Source organism: Schistocerca piceifrons, chromosome 11 (genome assembly GCF_021461385.2).
Source record: "Schistocerca piceifrons isolate TAMUIC-IGC-003096 chromosome 11, iqSchPice1.1, whole genome shotgun sequence".
Lineage (NCBI taxonomy): Eukaryota > Metazoa > Arthropoda > Insecta > Orthoptera > Acrididae > Schistocerca > Schistocerca piceifrons.
In genome coordinates this window covers 91,612,627-91,637,232 of record NC_060148.1, presented here as the reverse complement: position 1 = coordinate 91,637,232, position 24,606 = coordinate 91,612,627, and the positions used below count along the sequence as shown (strand labels likewise).

The window sequence follows — 24,606 nt, the reverse complement described above, 5'->3', positions numbered from 1 at the left end:
TTTTCCGTGGTTATCATATGGGGTGTATTTTTCTGTTTTCTCCTGCTGATGTATATTTTGTAGGGTTTGTTGTGGACCTTACACCAGCACTATCGGGAAGTTGCATCCCTGGCTGATACAGCAGGGCAATATTTTGCCAACCCTGATACACTGCTAGATGAAAGTAGAATTACCTTTATCCTCTCTTCTCAGAGTAGTTGTTTGGTGGTCCGAATCCTTCTGTGCCACCTCCCTATTGATCCAACTGCGGTGAAGATACCTGGAATGCTTTTGCAAGTTCTCTCTACCGCACTACTAAATAAATAGCCGCGCTTCTCACAAACGGGGGTACATTGTGCCCAACATGTTCACTATTACTTTTAACAATACAACAGATACTTGCTACGGTAATACCATTCTCTTGAGTACATTCAAAAATGTGCATATATGTGTACTTCGGGACCTGAGAAAGCGAACCAGATAAACAACTACTGCTGTTCAATTGTTCATTATGCCCTTGTTGGTGCGTCATTTAGTCCATTGCTCTCAGATTCAAACACATGCTGCACTATGACACGAATGACTCCTGTATGACCAGTGGTTGTAATACCATTTTTACGGGTCCCCTTCTGACCGGCTCCACGACTGCTCCACATTCACTGCATACAAGAAAGGAAAACACACAGTTTCCCTATCCCACTGCGTTTATCCTCATTCATTGTACTCACAAGCATCTCCTGTCGACGGCTTTCCAATGGTGTTGGGTGTTTATAAATATCCTGAAACACTAACTAACCAACCTTGGAAATCATGACATAATCAGAATAAACAATGTAGTTCACACCAGTTGTTGTGACAACCGCAGGTAACATTTAGTAATGGGCCGCTTACATTCTTTGCATCGTAAACTCATGACACTATTTCTAAAAGCCACAAATTGGAATTGCATACTAGAATTGATGTAATCATGAAAATAAAGCAAGAACAGGATCTGGGTCTTAGTATGAAATCTGTGGAGCTTTCAAGCATTCATTGCATTTTGTACGTGTATAGATGATAGGGTGTTCCAGTTTGTATTACTTAACAGCGAATTGTGTTTTATACATCTCATCATGTACGTTTGCAATCCATTTGGTTTGCATACAGGAGACATGTCAAAAATTTATAACGTAGTTACAGTGATATTTACGTTAATAAATAACAGCACTACAATAAATAACAACACTATAAGTCCCCCCAGGGGGTCCACAACTCTTTTGTGGACACGTGCGTAGCGAGCACGGGACCCCGAGCTAATGTGGCCCTCCTTCCTTTCTGGGCTGCATACCTTCCCTTCCCTTTCCGCATCCTTCCCCGTCCCCCATCTTCGCCCCCCCCCCCCCTCACCTCTGGCTCTTTTCCTTCCTTTTCTCCCCCTCTGGGAGTATGGTTTGTGCCTACGTCCGGAGACGGACGCTCGAAACTGTTCAAAATACCTTGCTTTCTACACTTGCAAGTCCTCGTCCTTCCTCTGTCCTTCTCTTTTCCTTCCCTCTTCTCTTTGCCCTTTTCTCCGCTGCGGCGTTTGAGACCCCCTCTTCTTTCCTTTCCCTTTCTCTTTTTTCCTCCCTGTGCGTGTCTGAAGGCCGACCCACGCACTTCCATGCGCAGCCGGTGACGGGGTAAGGCGTAATTCCCCGCCCCGGGTAGACAGGTAGGACACGTACGTACCCCCTGGTAACGGCCAGGCCCAGGGAGGGGTGATTACCCGAGCTGATACCTTCCGAAAGTGCCGATTGGTCCCTCCGTCCGTTTGTCGGGAGGTGTGACCTGAGGTGTGAACAATCACCTAAGGCGGGTGTGCCCTCAGTGAGGGCCCCCACAAGGGAGGAGCGCGCCATCGGAGACGCCGGTGATCATGGGGGATTCTTCCGCAATGGTTTCCTCAGCTTCCACTATGTCTGCTCACAAACGTAAGTTCACTGAGTCTCAACCACAGACGGTTCTTCCATCGTTGCCACAGTTCCTTGTTGTTTCTCGGTCTGACGAAGGTCACGACTTCTCCACGGTCAACCCTTTCATTATTCAGAAAGGTGTCGACGCAATTGCAGGTCCTGTAAAGTCTTGTTCCAGATTACGGAATGGCACCCTGTTGTTAGAAACACACAGTGCCCTCCAGGCTCAAAAATTGCTGCGTACTTCTCTGCTCCACACCTTCCCTGTCCGGGTGGAACCGCACCGTACCTTAAATTCCTCGCGTGGAGTCGTTTATACACGCTCCCTCGATGGATTGTCTGACGAAGAAATTCAGCACTACCTGTCTGACCAGGGCGTAACGGCTGTTCATAGGGTTATGAAAAGGGTTGACACGAACATCATTCGAACCCGCACTGTCTTCTTGACATTTGACAAAGTTCAACTTTCATCAAAAATCAAAGCAGGCTATGAGATAATTTCCGTTCGCCCTTACGTCCCAAACCCTGCGCGTTGCTATCGATGTCAGCGGTTCAATCACACCAGCCATTCCTGTTCCAATCCGGCCAAATGTGTCACGTGTGGCAAGGATGCCCATGAGGATGCTTGTCCACCTCCATCCCCTCGCTGCATCAACTGTATGGGTGACCACGCTGCTTCCTCTCGAGATTGCCCAGATTTTAAGGACAAAAAGCTCATCCAATAAATAAGAGTGAAGGAAAAGGTGTCGACCTTTGCTGCTCGAAAATTATTTGCCAGTCGACAGCCCACCGTGCCTCAGAAAGGAAAATACAGCACTGTCCTTGCTTCTCCTCGGCCAACAAAGGAGGCGGCCACGCAGACTTGCGACCTCACATTTAGTGCCACGGTCGTCAGATCGGCCAGCGCACAGATCGCCCGTTCAACCTCACCACTTTCGCCTGCCCACTCTATGGCTCACACCCTTCGTCGGGTTCTGCTAAATCTCGAGCCCAAAAGTCAGACGCCAAGTCTTCGAAAAAAGAGCATACTCGTGAAGAGTTTTTACGTACCGCAACTTCACAACCATCGGTTCCTCCTTCATCTAAACATCATACTTCCAAGAAGGCTACAAAGAAACACAGTTCCTCTCCTTCTCCGCCAAGGCGAGTCCCATCTACAGCACCACCTGGCGGACATCGTCCTCGGCCGTCTTCTGTGTCGCCGAGGCGCACTGCTGATGGCCGGTCAACCGGCCGATCGCTGGTGGCAGGAGCTGCTCCTGACCAACCTATGGATCAGGATCTTCTACCTTCGACTGAATGCCATTTCATGCTGTCGGTCGCAAGCTCTGAGCAGTCGTTGAGTTGACAGCACCCTTGGTCACATTCCTCCATTTTCTGTTCACCCTATGTCCATTATCCACTGGAATATCTGCGGCATTCGAGCCAATCGGGATGAATTGTCGATCCTCTTACGATCCTACTCGCCGGTCATCTTCTGTCTTCAGGAAACAAAGCTGCGTCCCCATGACCGCTTTGTTCTCCCTCATTTTCAGTCCGTCCGATATGACCTCCCCTCTGTTGAAGGCACTCCAGCCCATGGGGGACTCATGATTCTTCTCCATGATACTCTCCATTATCACCCAATCCCCTTAAACAGTTCCTTCCAAGCTGTTGCCGTCCGTCTTTCCCTTTCTGGATACACGTTCTCTCTTTGTACGGTATACATTCCATCGTCCACACCAATGGCACGAGCTGATCTCCTTCATCTTCTTGGTCAGCTTCCACCCCCCTATTTGCTGGTTGGGGATTTCAATGCCCACCACCCGCTTTGGGGATCTCCACATCCTTGTCCACGTGGCTCACTATTGCTAGACGTCTTCCACCAAGCGGATCTAGTTTGCCTCAACACTGGGGTCCCCACATTTTTGTCTGCCTCCACGACAAATTTATCTTATTTGGACCTTGCGGTCGGTACTGTTCCGCTAGCTCGGCGCTTCGAATGGTTCGCCCTTGATGATACACACTCGAGTGACCACTTTCCATGTGTTCTTCGACTGCAGCCTCAACTGCCATATATGCGCTCGCGACGCTGGAAGTTTGCCCAAGCCGATTGGACACTTTTTTCGTCTCTAGCGACATTCGATGACCGTCGCTTTCCCAGCGTCGACGATGAGGTCACACATATTACCGACGTTATTCTTACAGCTGCGGAACATTCAATACCACGCACTTCCGAATTGCCCCGGCGCCCCCCAGTTCCTTGGTGGAACGAGGCATGCCGTGATGCAATACGTGAGCGGCGACGTGCTCTCCGCGTTTTCCGCCACCATCCTACTTTGGCCAACTGTATCTGCTATAAGCAGTTCCGAGCGCGATGCCGTCGTGTCATCCGCGATAGCAAGAAGGCAAGCTGGAAATTCTTTATTAGCTCATTTAACACCTTCACTCCCTCCTCGGAAGTTTGGAGTCGGCTTCGACGGTTCTCAGGCGCGCCTAGTTTCTCCCCGGTCTCTGGGCTCACTGTCGCGCATGACACATTAGTGGACCCCGTCGCAATTTCTAACTCGTTGGGTCAGCACTTTGCTGAGATTTCGAGCTCTTCAAATTACCCGCCAGCGTTTCTCTCGAAGAAACGTGCAGCGGAAGTGCGACCTCTTGCTTTCTCCTCTCAAAATCGCGAAAGCTACAATACTGTTTTCTCCTTGCGGGAACTCCAACATGCACTCTCTTCTTCCCGCTCCTCCGCCCCAGGATCGGATGGTATCCACGTCCAAATGTTGCTGCATTTATCAACCCATAGTCTGCGTTACCTCCTTCGCCTTTATAATCGAATTTGGACCAACAGTACTTTTCCCAGACGATGGCGGGAAGCTATCGTCGTTCCTGTTCCGAAACCTGGAAAGGACTAACGTCTCCCCTCTAGCTATCGCCCCATTTCTCTCACGAGTAGTGTCTGTAAGGTTTTGGAGCGTATGGTGAATTACCGTTTAGCTTGGTGGCTGGAATCCCGCAGTCTTTTAACACCTGCCCAATGCGGATTCCGAAAGCGTCGTTCTGCAGTTGACCATCTTGTTGCTCTCTCCACTTACATCATGAACAATTTTCTCCGGAAACGCCAAACGGTAGCAATATTTTTTGGTCTGGAGAGAGCATACGATACCTGTTGGAGGACAGGCATCCTCCGCACACTGTTCTCTTGGGGCTTTTGAGGCCGGCTGCCCCTTTTTCTTCGCGAATTTATGGCAGAGCGCACATTTAGGGTGCGGGTGAACACTACTCTCTCCCGTACTTTCTCCCAAGAAAACGGGGTACCCCAGGGCTCCGTGCTGAGTGTTGTACTGTTTGCCATCGCCATAAATCCAATTATGGATTGTCTCCTTCCTGATGTCTCGGGCTCCCTCTTTGTGGACGATTTTGTGATCTGCTACAGCTCTCAACGGACCAGCCTTCTTGAATGACGTCTTCAAGGATGTCTCGATCGCCTCCACTCGTGGAGCATCGAAACCGGCTTCCGTTTCTCACCCAGTAAGACCGTTTGTGTTAATTTTTGGCGACGTAAGGAGTTTCTTCCACCCTCCTTACATCTAGGTCCTGTCAACCTTCCGTTTTCCGACGTCGCTAAATTCTTAGGTCTTACGTTTGACAGAAAACTGTGCTGGTCCGCCCACGTTTCCTATCTTTCGGCTCGCTGTCTGCGTTCCCTTAACACCCTCCGTGTCCTGAATGGTACCTCCTGGGGAGCGGGCCGAGTGGTCCTTCTCCACCTCTATCGCGCCTTAGTGCGCTCGAAATTGGATTATGGAAGCATAGTCTACTCCTCTGCTCGGCCGTCTATTCTTCGGCGTCTCGACTCTATCCACCACCGTGGATTACGTTTAGTGTCTGGAGCTTTTTACACCAGCCCTGTGGAAAGCCTTTATGCTGAGACTGCTGAACCTCCGCTGTCCAATTGGCGGGCAGTCCTTCTGAGTCGTTATGCTAGCGATGTGTCTTCCATGCCTGCTAATCCAGCCCATGACATTTTTTTCGACGCCTCCTTTGATGTCGGGTATGCAGGCCGCTCCTCCTCCCTACTACCCCTGGGAGTCCGCTTCCGTCAATGCTCCATTCTCTTTCCTTCCGCTTCCCCAAAACCTTCTTGACAACTTGGGGTACAGCACCGCCTTGGCTCCGTTCCCGGATCTACTTGCTCCGTGACCTTTGTCAATTTCCCAAGGATGGTACCCCTACACTTATTTACCGTCGGGCATTTGCTGCTCTATGTGCACAAATGACGGGCGCCACATTTATTTACACCAACGGCTCGAAAACATCGTTAGGTGTAGGGGGTGCCTATATTGTTGGCGACACCCCAAATCACTTTCGACTTCCCGACCAGTGTTCGGTTTATACTGCGGAGCTTTACGCTGTTCTCCAGGCTGTCCACTACATTCGCCGCCATCAGCGGATACAGTATGTAATCTGCTCAGATTCCCTCAGCTCTCTCCTCAGTTTCCAAGTTCTTTACCCTGAGCACCCTCTGGTCCACCGGATTCAGGACTGTCTGCGCTTGCTCCACCTGGGGGGGCGTCTCGGTGGCGTTCCTCTGGCTCCCGGGACATGCTGATATCTTTGGGAATGAGGCGGCCGATATAGCGACCAAGGCTGCAGTCTCTCTTCCTCGGCCAGTTATTCAGTCGCTTCCCTTCACCGATCTACGGAGCGGTTTATGTCGCAAAGTTGCTCATTTATGGCATGTGCATTGGTCAACACTTCCCCATAATAAATTGCGGGAAGTGAAAGCCCTTCCTTGCGCTTGGACCTCTTCCTCCCGAACGCGTCGTCGGGAGGAGGTAATTTTAGCTAGACTCCGGATAGGGCACTGTCTTTTTAGCCATCGACACCTTTTAAGCGGCGATCCTCCCCCACTCTGTCCCCACTGCTCTCAGCTGTGGACGGTCAGACACCTTTTAATTGAATGCCCCTATTTTAATCCGTTACGCTCCCGTCTACAGCTATCACCTGATCTATCGTCGATTTTAGCAGATGACACGCGCTCAGCCGACCGTGTTCTCCAGTTTATTAGTGACAGTGAAATGACGTCAGTCATTTGAAGCTTTTTTTGGGGGCAACAAACCCCTTTCTGTAGTGGATTTTTAAGCATTCCTTCTGCTTTTAGTTTCTCAAATTTTATGACTTTGTTCCCATTGCTGCTGGTTTTAAATTCCGGTTTTTTACTGTTTCCTAAGTCACGGGCTGGGCGCTAATGACCATAGACGTTTTGCGCCCTAAAAAAAAAAAAAAAAAAAAAAAAAAAACACTATAAGCATAACTCTTGGAATGTGTAACACATTGTATCCAGCTCAAATTTCCAGTTTGTCCTGCACGAATTCATCCACTGAGTAATAACACTTCAGTGTCAGTACCTCATATAGCTTTCTTTTAAGTGAACCTAAATTAACCTGCAGCAACTTGGTACCATTTAATTTATTACAAATTTTCATTCCCATGTATTGAGGTCCCTAGGCATACAGTCTGAGGTGGTGGGTGGGGAGCATAAAATTTTCTTAGTTCCTAGTATCAAGTGAATGTACAAAATGGTTTCCCTTAAATAAGTCATGCCTGGTGTACAAAAATACGGGGTGTTCAAAAAGTTTCTCCGCAGTGCCGTATGATTGTTAGCCACGTGTGCTGTATGCCGCAGTGAATATACCGAAAAGAAACTCAGTGAAATACAAGTTATTAATTTATTGAATATACATTTTTACTTACAAATTTTCACATTAAATGTTGAAAGTATCCCCCCTGTTGTTGAATACACAATTCAATTCATCTAATCATGTTCCAAACACAAGCTGTAACATTTCTTGTGTAACAGAAGCAGTGAAAGTGGATATTGCAGCTTTGAGTTCATCGATGGATTTTGGATGGTTTTTATAGACAGTTGATTTCGTTGCACCCCAGAACAAAAAGTCAGATGGTGTTAGGTTCAGGCGATCATGGAGGCCAAATTATGCGATCACCAAAAACATCAGCAAGCAGTCACATTGAAACGTGAGCTGTATGTGCGGTTGCATCATCTTCTTGAAAATAACCATTCAGTATTTCACTTAACGCAAGTTCTCCTATGGATGGGTACAGAATATCACTGCAGTATCGTTGTGCGTTTATTGTTTCGTTGAAATATATGGGACCCACAATCCAATGTCTAGAAATTGCAATCCACTCGTATTTTCACAGAATGAAGTGGTTCCTCGTGAATACACAATGAATTTGCAGTCCTCCACACATGAGAATTTTGGGAGTTCATGTACCCGGATAAATGAAACCACGCCTCGTCAGTGAGAAACGTTTCATTAAGGATATCCCTTCCATTTTGTTGAACAACATTTTTGAACAATTGACAATAATGCAGTCTGTTGCCATGATTAGTATTTTTCATTTCTTGTATGACTGTCACTTTTTATGGGAAAAGTTCTGATTTTTTTTTTCCTTCCAGCTGTGTGGGCCATTCAGACACTAACATAGATTTCCTGTGTGAGTTTTATTACTGAATTGTTCGGAGTCTCGGACACTTTATCAGAAATATGGAGTAGGTTATCCTCAGACAAAACGCTAGGATGACCACTTCTCGGTGCATCTGCCACTGAACCCGTACTTCGAAATTTGTTAATCAAATCTCGCACAGTATTGTGATGTGGGAGTGTTGTCTCTGGGAAAGCTGAATTAAATGTTCGACGAACTGAAACTGTGTATTTACTGCCAACTTCGAACACTTGTTCATCTAAAAACACATGTTCTGTTAGCATTTTAACAGTGACTAAAAGGAAACAAACATATAAACAAAGGAACTAAACCTAAATGTTCATGTAAACACGTAACGACACACACCAACGATACTACTGACGCTGGCTGAGATAAACGAAACGGTGGAGTGTTGGGAGAGTCCACTTGAAGGGAAGTAACCCATGCAGGCGAGCAATCGTACAGAACTGCAGAGACTTTTTGAACACCCCGTATAAGGAGGGTAGTGTTAATATTTCAATTTTTCTAAATAATAGTCGACATGGTTCTTTGTGATTTGTAGTACACATATTTTGAATGATTTTTTTCTGTATTTTTAATATCCGGACTCCAAAAAAACAATGCCACATCTAATAATGGATTCGAAGTAGCTTGTATATGCTACTTTTCGGGTGTCCATGTCAGTTGCAGTTGATAATATTTGCATTGAAAATTCAAAGCTGCTCAGTTTGTTTGCTAGGTATTTAATGTGTGCCTGCCAGCTCAAATTTTTATCTACATTTAAACTTAAGAATTTGACTGAGTCGTGGTTGATATGCAGTCTTAATCTGCTTACATTTTGACAGTTTCGTTTTGAACTGCATCATTTGAGTCTTACATATGTTTAGATTCAACCCATTTAGCTTCTAAGGTGCTGAGGGTACTGATCACAAATTTGGGTTTTTTTCCGAATCCTGATCTTCAACTAAGACAGATGTATCATCTGCGAACAGAACAGATGGGGAGCTGATATTTAATAGTAAGCCATTAACATAGAAGAGAAATAGGACTGGGTCTAATATGGAGACTTGTGAAAAATCCTGAGATATTTTTTTCCAATCAGAAAAATAATATGCGCCATTTGAAGAGATGCTAAATCTTTGCTTTCTGTTTGATAAGTAGGATTTAAGCCATTATAGGGCACTGCCGCTAATGCCATACTTTTCAAGTCTCTAAACAAGCAATGCATGGTTTACTTGTGTAACTTTTCTGCATCTTGTTTTTAGAGGACCTGGACATCACAAGGGCCCAAAAAGATGGAATTCTTTATTTAATAAAATTTCTTTGACCCTTCCTGATTCTAAAAATATATGCTTTATGTATAGTACCTCACTGCTTTCATGTTTAAATGCCTTTGTGAAGCAGACGTGACACTTGAATGACTAGCTGTCACACTACTGTGAAACACACCACATTGCTTACCATGTCTCATTATTTAATTTTGGCACAGTGTTTCCTTAGCAACTCATTTGTGTAATATCCTTGAAGAACATATTGACTATGAGCCGGGATTTATTGGAATCAATTTCTGTCTATACAAATAGGTTACCTGAATTTACTTGCGTTTTTCGTGTGCATTGGTGTTGGCAAGTCAGCTTTTCAGATTTATGTGCTCGACGCCGTATGTCTTGATGATGGAGTAACGAGCAGATTGAAAACCATGAGCAGAATAGACGTAAAAACTGGGGAACACATGAAAAGTGGGCAGGCAACATGTTGCTGGAACTGAAAAAGCTGATAAATAGTGACAAAACGGGCCAGAATAAAAAAGAAAGAAAACTAAAGAAGATCAAAAAGGATGGCCAGAATCAAAAAGATTGTAGACCTGGAATTTTTTGACTTGTTATCATTGAGTAGATCTACATCTACATGGATACTCTGCAAATCACATTTAAGTGCCTGGCAGAGGGTTCATCAAACCACCTTCACAGTTCTGTTATTCCAATCTTGTATAGCGTGTGGAAAAACCGAACACCTGTATCTTTCCATACGAGCTCTGATTTTCCTTATTTTATTGCGGTGATTGTTTCTCCCTATGTAGGTCGGTACCAACAAAATACTTTCACGTTCAGAAAAGAAAGTTGGCAATTGGAATTTTGTGAGAAGATTCCATCGCAATGAAAAGCACCTTTCTTTTAATGATGTCCAGCCCAACTCCGGTATCATTTCAGTAACTCTCTCTCCCATATTTCACGATAATACAAAACATGCTGCCCTTCCTTGAACTTTTTCAATGTACTCTATCACTCCTATCTGGTAAGGATCCTCTCCTTAGTAGATCTGTGACATTTTCCAAGTGTCCTGCCAATAAAATGCAGCCTTGGGTTAGCCTTCTCCACAACATTTTCTTTGCGTTCCTTCTAATTCAAGTTGTTTGTAATTGTAATTCCTAGGTATTAAGTTGAATTTAAGGCCTTTTTCGTGTAACTGAAGTTTGAGTTCTTTTTAGCGGTCATGTGGATGACGTCACACTTTTCGTTATTGATCGTCAACTGTCAATTTTTGCATCATTCAGATGTCTCTTCTAGATCATTTTGCAATTTGTTTTGATCTTCTGATGACTTTATTAGTCGATAAATGACGGCGTCATCTGCAAACAACCTAAGACGGCTGCTCAGATTGTCTCCAAAATCGTTAATATAGATAAGGAACAGCAAAGGGCCTACAACACTACCTTGGGGTATGCCAGAAATCACTTCTGTTTTACTCGATGACTTTCCGTCAATTACTATTAACTGTGACCTCTCTGACAGGAAATCACAAATCCAGTCACATAATTGAGACGATATTCCATAAGCACGCAACTTCACTATAAGCTGATTGTGTGGTACAGTGTCAAAAGCATTCTGGAAATCCAGAAATACGGAATCGATCTGAAATCCCTTGTCAATAGCACTGAACACTTAGTGTGAGTAAAGACTAGTTCTTATCACAAGAATGATGTTTTCTAAACTCATGTTTTATAAACTCATGTTTTCTTCGAGATAATTCATAATGTTTCAACACAGTATATGTTGTAGAATCCTGCTGCTTATCAACGTTAATGATATGCACCTGTAATTCAGTGGATTACTCCTACTACCTTTCTTGAATATTAGTGTGACCTGTGCAACTTTCCAGTCTTTGGGTACGGATCTTTCGTCAAGCAAACGGTTGTATATGATAGTTAACTATGGAGCTAATCATTAGCATACTCTGAAAGGAACCTAATTGGTATACAGTCTGGACCAGAAGACTTGCTTTTATTAAGTGATTTAAGTTTCTTCACTACTCTGAGGATATTTACTTCTGCGTTACTTGTGTTTGCAGCTGTTCTTGATTCGAATTCTGGCATATTTACTTCGTCTTCCTTTGTGAAGGCATTTCGGAAGCCTGTGTTTAGTAACTCTGCTTTGGCAGCACTGTCTTTGATAGTATCTCCATTGCTATCGAGCAGAGAAGGCATCGATTGTCTCTTGCCGCTAACATACTTCACATACAACCAAAATTTCTTCGGATTTTCTGCCAGGTTTCGAGACAGTTTCATTTTGGAAACTGTTACAAGCATCTTGATTGAAGTCCGCGTAAATTTCGAACTTCTCTAAAGGATCACCAATCTTAGGGATTTTGTGTCTGTTTAAATTTGGCGTGTTTGTTTCGTTGTTCCTGCAACAATGTTCAAACCTGTTTTGTGTTCAGGGAGGAGTAGGATCAGTTCTGTCGTTTAACTTACTTGGTATAAATCTCTCAATTGCTGCCAATACTATTTCTTTGAATTCAAGCCATATCTGGTCTGTACTTCCAGTGTTAATTTTGAAGGAGTAAAGATGATCTCTCAGGAAGGCGTCAAGTGAATTTTTATCTGCTTTTTTGAATAGGTATCTTTTTCATTTATTTTTGGAGGATTTGAGGGTTACAATATTCAATCTCGCTATGACAATCCTGTGTTCACTAATCCCTGTATCTGTTTCAATGCTCGTTATTAACTCAGGATTATTTGTTGCTAAGAGGTCACGTGTGTTTTCACAACCGTTTACTATTCGTGTGGGCTCACAAACTAACTGCTCCGAAATAATTTTCAGTGAATGTGTTTAGCACAATTTCGACCAATGTTTTGTGTACCGCTGGAATTAAACATGTATTTTTGCCAACGTATTGAGGGTAAATTAGTCACCACCAACTATTATCGTATGAGTTGGGTATGTGTTTGAAATCAAACTCAAGTTTTCTTTCAACCTTTCAGTAACTGTATTGTCTGAATTGAGAGGTCTGTAAAAGGATCCAATTATTATTTTATTCCGGTTGCCAACAATGACCTCTGCCCATACTAACTCATAGGAACTATCTACCTAGATTTCGTGACTAGATAAACTGCTTCCAACAGCAATGAACACGCCACTGCCAACCCTGATTAGCCTATCCTTTCGGTACATCGTTAGATTCTTCGCAAAAATTTCAGTTGAGCTTATATCTGGCTTTAGCCAGCTTTCAGTGCCTATAATGATTTGAGCATCAGTGCATTGTATTAACACTTGGAGATCTGGTACTTTCCCATCATGGCTATGACAGTTTACAGCCGTTACACTGATGGTTCCTGTATCTACGTTCTTCTTATGTTCGGCCTGCACCCTTTGTGACCAAAGCCCTTTTTGTGTTTTCCAGAGACCCTCTAACCTAAAAAACAGCCCAGTCCACACCCCACAGCCCCTGCTACCCATGTAGCTGCCTCCTGCGTATAGTGGACACCTGACCTATTCAACGGAACACGCAACCCAACCACCCTTTGGCGCAAGTCGAGGAATCTGCAGCCTACATGGTCGCAGAACTGTCTGAGCCTCTTGATTCAGTCCCTCCGCACACCTCTGTATCAGAGAGAGAATATAGAGGGAAAAAATCATAGATTGATTTAGATGATTTCAACAGGTAAGTTGTGCGCAGGCTGAGACACAATTTTCATGTACCCCCAATAGTCACTTTTTCCTATGACAAGGATAAATGCGTATTTCTTCATTACAGAACCTGCTCCCACAAGTGTGGCTTCGGGTGTGCCAGTTTCTTTAATGTCAATGTATTACTTAGACATTATCATGTAGTTAACATGTGTAATATTTACAATATGGTGCAAAACAGCAGGTAACAGGAAAGTGTTTGTAGAATGTTTAGAAATACATAGTAAATGTGTTGACTATTTGAATAAAATAAAAAAGTACTATGAAGACTGTTGACTCATATATATTGATGAAACATAAATTTGTAGTTTGCATACTACAACCAAAGAGTGGACCAATGGATCTGGTGAGGTGGTAGGAGTACCAGTTGCAAAAGGACATCATCTCATTATATTCCAGGTTGCAAATGTGTGTCCTGCGTAAAATTAACTTTCTGGAGTTTGGTGACAGGTGCCCTCCCAAATCTAGTGAATAATTCAATATTTTAGCTAAATTTCGTAATAGAAACATACGATGTAATACGCGTCAAACTCAAAATTGTAGAGAACCCAATTTTTCATTGCAAATTTGTCAAATTTGTTGCAGTGTGTTACTTAAATGCATAGTATCACATTAATTATGTCTATTAATGAAATGATGGGCACTTCATCATGATGCTGTCATGTAAGGCTACAAGTAATGCGAAATGATTTTTTTTTTTTTACCAAACAGTTTCAGTAAAACTCTTAGAGAAACAATGCAAGGTGTGCACCTATGATGTCTCGTAGTGCTAGACATTTCCCAGTCCGCAACCCTCAACCACTACTGCTCTCCCCACGCTTGCCCAACTAACTGCAAATCTACTGGCCACATTACTCTGCACACAATATACACACATTGGTGAAAACCCTTGAATACTTTACTTTCACAAATTTTGAAAAATTATGGATCGATAAGGAGTACTTACTGAAATCTACTCAGTTACCTTCAGTATAGTGACACACAGTCAGTTGAACCTACTAGTACCTGAGATTGAGTTCAGCCCACGATGTGATAACCTATACCTACATCTTAGAAGTGTTTTATGTAAACAACTCTTCTTCCCTCTGGGAATTACCATTTGAGTTAACACAGAACTTCTGTAATATTTGCTTTTGATCGAATGTCTCTCTACCTGTAACAGAATAAGCACACCTGAATTGCTTCAATGTCCTCATTTAATCCTCCCTGGTTGGAAATCCAAATACTAAAGCAGTAGCTGAGAATGGGTAGCACAAATGTTCTGTACATTATCTTCTTTATAAATGATATAAACGTTTGTAGAAGTCACCCAATGAACCTAAATCTATCGTTCTCTTTCCACACAGCTGACCCTATGCGGTCATTCAATTTCATGTTCCTTTGCGGTGTTTCACCTAGACATTTAATCTACGTGACTGTATCAAGCAGCACGCCCCCTATACTGTATTCGAACATTACAATGTTTCCCCCTCCCCAATATACACCACAGTTGTGAGAACAGTCATTTCTCTGTGGCGACCATCATGTCCATCTTCAAACTGTGTCCTTAAACATAAGGACAATCATACAATCCACCAATTGACATGTGGGTGCCCTCCTACAGTGACTCAGATGACGTTGCGGTATGTAACTTTACGCATGTGGAAACAGAAAGAGAACAAAACACTGATGGTATTTGTTTTGTGTCTATTGTTACAGACTGGAGGCTGCAGCGAGTGATCTGGTAAGGGATCTGTGATGTTGCTCAGGTTGGAAGGCAGTGTTTGGATGCGAGTAGATAAAGCAGTATTGAAGGTTTCAAAGTAACAGACGTCAAACAAAGGCATATTTTAACCCCTTGTGGAAAGTTTTCTGTATGAGTGATGTACCACACATGTTCCCAAAAATATTACATGGAGTAAGGCCACAACTTTTTAGTATCTTGTTGGAGGTATCAATTATTTCACACCATCTTTTGTTTTCAAGGACCAGGATTATATTCAAAGTATTTTGGTGGGGATGTGGTGAAATTTTCATTTCTCTACGTTCTCTATATTAGTTCTTGTGTGTACTGCTTTTCTTTTCCTTGTCAGCTTACTGAACTGATTTTCTCACTGAAACTCTTTGGTTGATTGAAACTGCAAGCCAGACCTGGACCAGAACCCAGAACCTCGCCTTCTGTAGGGAAATTCTCGTACCGAATGAGCTGTGTATGCAGGCGTGACTCACAACCTACCCTCACAAGTATGCTTCCTACCTTACAAGCTTCACAGTGGTTCTCCTGCATACACAGCACTTGTGGAAGGAAGTATGCTGCAGACTGTTGTTTCCTCTAGACATGCAGAACTTGGGTGAAGTTTGGAAAGTAGGAAGTAAAGATACGAGGGTACGTTGTGAGTGAGACCTGGGTAGTTTAGTCAAAAAGAGCAGTGCCCTCAAAAAGCGAGGTTCTGGGTTTTATTCCCAGTCCCATACACAGATTTATTATCCCATTAAGTTTCATAACAGTGCACACTACACTGCAGAATCAAATATTGATTCTAAATTTCTCAACACTTTTAGAGAGTAATTAAAATTACCTGCTCAATATAAAATGTCTAATACACTTCTCCAAATGTTTTTATGGGTCATCTTAGGTCTCTGCTTTTCTTCTCTCGTTTAACAGTGTTCCGTTTTGATCTGTGTGTAAGTCTTTAATTATCTAAAAATACACACAGACAGACACGTTTGTTCTAAAAATTCTGCCATTGTTAATTTCATGTGCTGAAACAAAAAATGTTATATCGCTTCATAAACAGTTATTAATAATGGACATAATTTATTTTATAATTTTCAGCAATCACCAAACACTAATTACATGTCAATAAATGCTGTGGTTTATTCTGGGTTTGGTTTCTCAAAATTTTCTGTAGTTTTGAGGTTGAAAGTCAGCAGCGAACAAGGGCATCGTGTTGGAAATAGTGTTTTGTGATCTTACAATTTCATAGTTTAGAAGCAATGCAGATAAGCTAGAGGAAAAAAAAATCTTGTACTACAGAAATGTGTGGTAACAATAGTGTGTACTGCTGATAACTGATCATATCTCAGAAGTGCCTTCATTGACTTCCGTGCTCTCACTTAAGTGCCAATGTGTTTTCTTCCTAATGGTGTTTGTGGTTAATAGTCAGAATGAATTTAGGATGAACTGTTCAGTTCGCAATCACAACAGTAGAAGTAAAATTGCTATATAGACTAAGATTTCTGAAAAAAGTTACATTGTGGATACCTCCCAGATGTGCGTTTGTTTTTAGTTTCTGTCCATACTCATAAATGCAGAAGTATGTTAAGCTTTCACAACTTAACTGCTGAACCAATTTTGATGAAGTTAGGAGTGGAGGCAGCTAGAGAGCTGAGGAAGAACAGACAACTTTAGTATAAGAGGCTTACTGATTTGAAAAATATGTCATGAAATACGGTACAAAAATTACTCTTTTGCAGAGCTATTTATTATTTGACTTTTGAACTGTATCATATGCACATAACGAACTATGCTTAACCGAACAGGCAGATACATAGGGTAGCTGACATTATTGCACATTCAACAGTTAACTTACTCACCATCCCTCATCATAACAAAACTACTTATATGTGAGTGCAGCTGTGCAGCAGCTAGTGTGATAAACGTACATAATGAATACACATCGAAATACTCATTAGAAACTTCTCCAGTAAGTTGCTTTGAAACTTCTGGGACTTAAACCATCGATGTTGAAAACCTTAGGGTCCTCCTAAATTGGTCAGGTGTGCGCTACACTTCAGAGGCTGCTACCTCGGTATCTGACTGTGTGTGGATTGCACTCAAGAGCTTTTTAGAGGAGGCAACTCTCCATCCAGCCCAGAGAATGATGCTGTAGGAGGCCAGAAATAAAAGTGTAAGATCCAAAAGAACACCTCCTGCTCCGACCCCCAGAGGTGAGAATATTAAAATCCTTGTAGTTAACTGCCAAAGCATTCGCAACAGTGCTGGTTAGAAGTGCCCTTCAAAAATAGTGAAGCTCACATAGTGCGGTACAGAAAGGTGGCTGAAACATGAAATTGGTATCAGTGAGATATTTGGGTAAATTTAAGTCTATATTGAAAGGATAGGCTAATGCGAAACTCAAGTCAACTGAGATAGAAATTGAAGCTGCATGTGGCATTGTTTGGGCAAGACTCAGTATCAGAGGTGGACATAATCGGATCCTTCTGTCGCCCATTTATCTCCTGATGTAACTGAGATATATGTTCAATTAACTAGATAAAATATCAGTAGTGTCAGAGCTCAGTGAGAAACTTGAAACTTTCAGCACAGGACAGGAACATGTAGAGGACCTATGTCCAAAGTTTAAAAGAATAGTTAACCGGAAACTGGATAGGTATGTAACCAATAGAATCGTTCATAATGGGAGGGAACCTCCCTGGTATACAGTCACTGTAAAGAAACTTCTAAAGAAACAGTGATTACTGCATAATAGGTGTAAAACAATGTGTAGGGCAATAAATAGAGAGATGCTAAATGAAATATGTTTGACCGTCAAGAGAGCAATACGTGAAGCTTTCAATGATTACTGTGGTGGAATACTGTCAAATGCTGTTTCACAAAACCCAAAGAAATTATGGTCGTATGTAAAGGCTGTTAGTGGCGCCAAAGTTAGTGTCCAGTCCCTAGCGAATGAGTGAGCAGGAGCTGAAATGCTTAACTCGGTTCTCAAATGTTCCTTTACAAAGGAAAACACAGGAGAATTGCCCCAATTTAACCCTCGTATCATCTGGAAAGATGAGTGAAATAAATGTTGGTGTCAGTGGTTTTCAGTTAAAACCTGAAATTGTTAAAACTGAACAGAGCTCCAGGGTGATGTGAATCCCTGTCATATTCTATACTGAGCTAGTCCCTCTTCTAACTATAATTTATTGGTCGAAAAGGGGTAGTGGAAGTGATCGACAAAATTACTGTCCAATACCCTTGACGTAGATTTGTTGTGTAATCTTAGAACATATTCTGAGCTCAAACATAATGAGGTATCTCAAACAGAACGACCTCCTCAGTGCCAACCAGCATGGATTCCAAAAACATCGATCATGTGAAGCCCAATTCGCACTTTTCTCACATGACACACTGAAAGCTTTGATCAAGGCAGCGATTTAGAGGCAGCATTTCTTGGTTTTTGAAAAGCATTTGGCTCACAGTCAGTACCAAACCTATGCTTATTGTTTAAAGTATGTTCATATGGGGCATCACGTGAAATTTGTGATTGGATTGAGGACTTTCTGATAGGGAGAACACATGTTATCGTGGATGGAGAGTCATCTTCAGATGTAGAAGTGACTTTGGGTGTGCCCCAGGATAGTGTCGGGACCGTTGCTGTTTGTGTTGTTTATTATTGACCTTGTGCACAATATTAATAGTAACCTGAGACATTTCGCGGATAATGCAGTTATCTATAATGAAGTACCATCTCAAAGAAGCTGCATAAATATTGTCATATCTTGATAAGATTTCATAGTAGTGTAAAGCTCTTGTTCCCAAAAATGTTATATATACAGGTTTCATATCACTGTTTTTCCTTGCAGAAAATTTGAGGGGGCCATCTGGAGGTGGCACTGAGGCAGCAACAACACACATCACAACCTGTCGGTGATGTGTCTGGTGCCATCACCACATACAGTTCAATTTTTGGCTACCCTCACCACATGCGGGGGTTTCCAGCGACCCCTTAGCAGCATCCGGGCCCATCGTGGATGCCATCCATGTGTTTTGGACCATCACAGATGTATTGGTAGGTAGTGCTTGGCCGAGCAGAGAACAGTAGAGAAGAGGAAAGAGCCCTGAACCGTGAATTTACTTTCAAAACTTTTTCTTAAGAATTTACTTTATTTCCTAGCAATTTGTCAAGAACATTAACCATTTTAATCACAGTATGTGAGTGTGGAAGTAGTTGCCAGGGAGTAACTGATGAAATCAAATTGAAATTGCTTTTAACAAATGGGAATTTTATTACTAAAAGCTTTTTTTAAACAGATTTAAAATTATAAGCAGAAAGCACCCTCTAAATATCAAGTTATAATTTATTCAGAGGCAGAAGGAAACAAATTTTTAAGTGTACGAGCTTTTGGGCTGAGAACCTTGCCACTCCCTTTTGACACGGCCTTAGTCACAACCGCTCACAACAACCTCTGAAAGACTACACAGGTGCAAATCTGCAATGCACCAGATTACCTTAAAGTGAAAGTTTTAACAATTCACACAAGTACACAAACTATGCACCCCGTAGGAGGGATGGAAATGGTACAAAACACTAAAATTAAAAGATTAACTTCCCACCGAAGGTGCTTGATTTTAACTTCTAAGAAAAGTCTTACGGTGGAAGGGTGGCAACTTTCTATACTAAAACGACCATTTAAATAAAAGCCCATGAAATGCAATCTTGCGTAAAATTATACAAGGTTGGCCAAACATGCTCTACATTACACATATACCGCCTCTCAAGACGACGGGCAAGATAAAAACATATTTCAGGAACTATGCCGTTACACTTAAAGCAATAAATTCATTAACACACCGAATCCGACAAATATGACAGAGGCAGCTATTAACGTACGGCAGATTGATAGGGAGATTACCGAACAACCTGAGCCGCAGATAGCTCTAACCCGCCCCTACTCCACAAGGGAAACACGGACCACCCAATTCATAAATAACCACCTTCTCGTGGGTGGGCAAACAGAGAAGAATGGTGGGACGACCCCAAAGCAAGACAGCTGGTAACGTCACCAAGAACACAAGTAGAATTTAACAAGAGTAAGTCAAACAACATATCACTAATCGCTAAGCTTCTAATAACTGTGATTTCTGGCGAAGACCTGGCGCAGCACCCCAGAAATGCTCTCCCGAACCATCCGCTGCCAGCCACTTCAAACAGATCTCCCAGGCCTGATCTCTCCAGAGGCCGATCTCCCGTCTCACGGCGTCGCAGCTCGCACCAGCCAGACCGATGTCGTGGGTTGACTCCCGTTGCTCTCGTGCCGGCCGCGAAGCCACTACCCCTCGCTATACTGTGCGGCGCACTGGACTCAACTTGACGACCTCACATGCGCCGACGCTCAAGGCGGACAAGTCATTTGGTGTCTCAGAGCGTGACCGACCAACCGATCGATCCAACCGCCAATGACTGTTGCCTGAGCAACTCGAGCAGACTGGCGGCCTAACACGCAGACTCAGATGCAGGATCGGAAGGACGACGGTTCAATCCCGCGTCCGGGCATCCTGATTTAGGTTTTCCGTGATTTCCCTATATCACTTCAGGCAAATGCCGGGATGGTTCCTTTGAAAGGGCACGGCCGATTTCCTTCCCCATCCTTCCCTAACCCGGGCTTGTGCCCCGTCTCTAATGACTTCGTTGTCGATGGGACGTTAAACACTAATCTCCTCCTCCTCCTCCTCTCAGATGCAGGAACTAAGCCCCCAACCGGGTGACCACTAGTTGAGTTCTCTCACTGCGCCACAAATTCGAGCGAGAGACAGGGTAGCAAGCTGGGGACGAGAGACGGACCCCAGACTCGCCAAGACTGACCCGACTGACCGACTGGCGAGCTCATCGCACCCCTTAAATGCACGTGAACAGGCAACCTTTCCCGTTTCCCAACAGAGGGAGACACCAAAGCTGATTGCCACAGTGGCGCCACCGCCAGAAACGGAGGGAAGCTGCTTCACACTTCGTGCTGCGGCGCGCTCTTCAAAACAGCAATTTTTTACCACGGCTCAAGCTCATTGGTGCATTGGCAGCATAGAAGGTGTTTGTATGCTGGATTGGGGTCAGGGGAAGGGATGGTTGTGTGGAGGACAGGGACTAGCAAAAGTTGAGGACTGGGGGGTCGTGGGAACAAAGAGTGTGTCATGAAGAGTTCCCACCCGTCCAGTTCTGAAAAGCTGTTCTTGGTAGGAAGGATCCATATGATGCATTACTTAAAGTGAAGCACATTTTGTCAGATAGCATAATCAACAAATGTGTAGTCCAGCCGTCTCGTGACAACAGTATGGTGGTGGCCATTCATCCAGACAGACAGCTTGTCGTGCCCTTGTAGAATGTAGCACAGTGGTTGCAGCTTAGTTTGTAGATCACATGGCTACTTTGACAGGTGGCCCTGCCTTTTATGGGGTAGGAGATTCCAGTGACAAGACTGGAGCAGGTGGTAGTGGAAGAATGTATGGGACAGGACGTGCATCTGGGTCTATTACAGGGGCATTACAGGAAGATTCAGTGGTTGGCGGAATACCACTGTGAGGATAGTGGGTAGGATATTCCTCATTCCATGACACAACGAGAGGAAATCGAAACTCTGGTGGAGAATGTGATTCAGTTGCTAAAGTCGTGGGTGGTACAGAATCGTGAGGGGAGAGCCCCTTTGTGACCAGACTGTGAATACGTGAGCTGTGGGAGGTGACTGGAGAGATCAGGCCTGGGAGATCTGTTTCCGGAAAAAGTTGGGAATGTAATGTAGAATGGTGTGGAATGGGTGGCAGCTGTCGAAGTGGATGTATTCTCGGTACTTCTGATGTCGATGGAGGTACCAATGTGGCCATCCTTGAGGTGGCGGTAGAGGTCGAGAATGGTGGCTTGTTGTATGGAGAAGGAGCAGTGAAGTAAATGGGGAGAAGGTGATGAGGTTCTGGAGGAATGTCTGTAGGTGATTCTGTGGATAACCTTATTTCTTATCAGTCCTTCGCTCATGAGGCTAATCATTCCACCAAACAGATCGTGCACTACTTCACTTCACTTTCTCTGAGGATAACAATGTCATCAATTAACCTTATCATTGATATTCTTGACCCTGTATTTTAACCTATCCCAGAACCTTTCTTTCATTACCATCCCTGTTTGTTCTGCACATAGATTGGACAGTAGGGACGATACACTTCATCCTTGATATAGAGACCTTCTCTAATAGGAATCCGTCATTCTTGGTATTCCATTCTTACTGCTATTTCCTGGTCATTATTGTGTTGCATGTCAGCAACTGTTATGCCCATTTTGCTTATGTCAAGTGGGAGGAAAGTTACAAAAGGATCTGTTGCCGTAGGAATCTGGACAGGCAAGCAAAAGATTAGTGGACACACATGCACAGTACATAAATATATTGAACTCATCTTATTGCAGAGGAACTGCTTCACTATTGGCATCTTTAGGGTGATCATGAGTAGGTATAAGCAGAGGCCTGATACGTGTATGCGTCTCTATAAAGTGAATGTTTGCCTGTAGAGCTAGTAATCAACGACTTGGAGTAATGTTCAGCGTCAACTAGCAACATGAAACGGTCACCAGAAGCACGAAACTAGAAGTAGAAGTGGAAATGGAGGAATCTTTGAGGTCCTGGCTCTGGCAGTATTGGAAACCGAAAATACTACACTTCCCCCCTCCCCATGTAACTTTGATAATCAGCTGTGGTGGTGGTGGTGGTGGTGGGGGTGGTGGGAAGTAAGAAGCAATGAGGAGACAGGAGCTGAAGCTGTGGCTGGTGCCAGAGCTCATGTCCGCTTCCCGGTGTTTGTCTTACGACTATCCCAGAATGTCAGTTAAGAAATGAGGCAGAGGGCACTCCTCTGCACTCAGCAACAGTGCGAGGTCTTCTGGTGGTGACCACAGCGACATCTTCAAGTAGTGTGGCAGCCCCGTGGCTAGCTGCAGAATGGAGGGAACTGTCGCCTGTGGACATCTGCTGTCAGCTTGGCAGTGGTTAAGTTGTAGAATCCAGGCCCATCAGTTCAGGACCAGGTGCTGGCAACCCACTTACATCTACTTCTATACTCCGCTAGTCACCAAGCGGTCTGTGGCGGAGGGCACTATTCGCGCCAAAGTCATATCGCCTCCTCTGTTCCCCTCGCGGATCTCGCGACAGAAAAAGACTGTCTGAACGCCTCAGTACGAGCTCTAATTTCCCTAGTCTTTGAATGGTGATCATTGCATGATGTGAAAGTTGGTGGTAATAATATACCCTCTCTCTACATCCTCGGCGAAGATTGGATTTTGGGATTTAGTGAGCAGCCCCTTCCGTTTAGTGCGTCGGCTGTCTGCAAGTGTGCCCCACTTGAAACATTCTATGAGATTTGTAATGCTCTCGCGATGGCTAAATGTACCAGTCACGAACTTTGCCACTTATCTTTGGACCTTCGCAATCTCTTGAATCAGACCCAACTGGTAAGATGAACAATACTCTTAAGACTGGATGAACAAAAGTATTCTAAGCAATTTCCTTTGTTGAAGGGCTGCATCACTTCAGGATTCTGCCAATAAACCGCAATCTAGAGTTTGCCTTACCCGTTACTTGTGTAATCTGATCGTTCCATTTGAGATCATTTCGTATAGTCACATCCAGATACTTGACATATGTTACCACTTCCAAAGACTGGGCATTCATTTTGTACTCGTACATTAATAGGGATTTTTGCTTTGTTATGCACAGTAGGTAACACTTACTAATATTGAGAGATAAGTCAGTCATTACACCATGCATTTATTTTCTGCAAATCCTCATTGATTTGTTCACAAATTTCATGTGATACTACTTTCCTGTGGACTACAGCATCATCGGCAAACAGACTAATGCCGCTGTCAATACCATCAACCAGATTGTTCATGTAAATCGTAAAAACAGCAGACCTATTAAGCTACCCTGGGGCACACCTGATGTTACACTTGTTTCTGTTGGAGTTTCCCCATTCAGCATGACAACTGCTCACAGTTTGTTAGAAAACTTTCTATCCAGCCACATATGTCATTGGGTAGACTGTAAGTGCACACTTTTAGGAGCAGGTGACAGTGCGGAACAGAGTCTAATGCCTTTCAAAAGTTGAGGGATGTGGCATCAACCTGGGAGCCAGTATCTAGAGCCTGTTATATATAGTGCACAAAGAGGGCCAGCTGTGTCTCGCATGTCCGCTGTTTCCTGAAACCGCGCTGATTTCTGCAGATGAGCTTCTCAGAGTGTAGAAAGGTCATTATGTCTGAACCCAAAATATGTTCTACGATTGCACAACAAATTGATGTTGGTGAAATGGGCCGATAAATATGTACATCAGATTTTCTACCCTTTTTATAGATTGCTATGACCTGGACCTTCTTCCAGTCCCGTGAAACATTCCACTGTTCCAATGATCTCCGGTAGATGATGGAAAAGAATGGTTCTACACTCCTGGAAATTGAAATAAGAACACCGTGAATTCATTGTCCCAGGAAGGGGAAACTTTA

At 43.6% G+C, this 24,606-nt stretch overlaps 1 long non-coding RNA gene across 2 annotated transcripts in view; it reads left to right on the top strand.

Moving 5' to 3' along the window:
* Nucleotides 1–24,606, top strand: part of LOC124720278 — an 81,175-nt gene that overhangs the window by 9,378 nt on the left and 47,191 nt on the right. For both annotated transcript variants that reach the window (XR_007006110.1, XR_007006109.1), the window contains exon 2: nt 18,935–19,140. This is a non-coding gene — a long non-coding RNA (uncharacterized LOC124720278). The remainder of the gene's footprint in view (nt 1–18,934; nt 19,141–24,606) is intronic.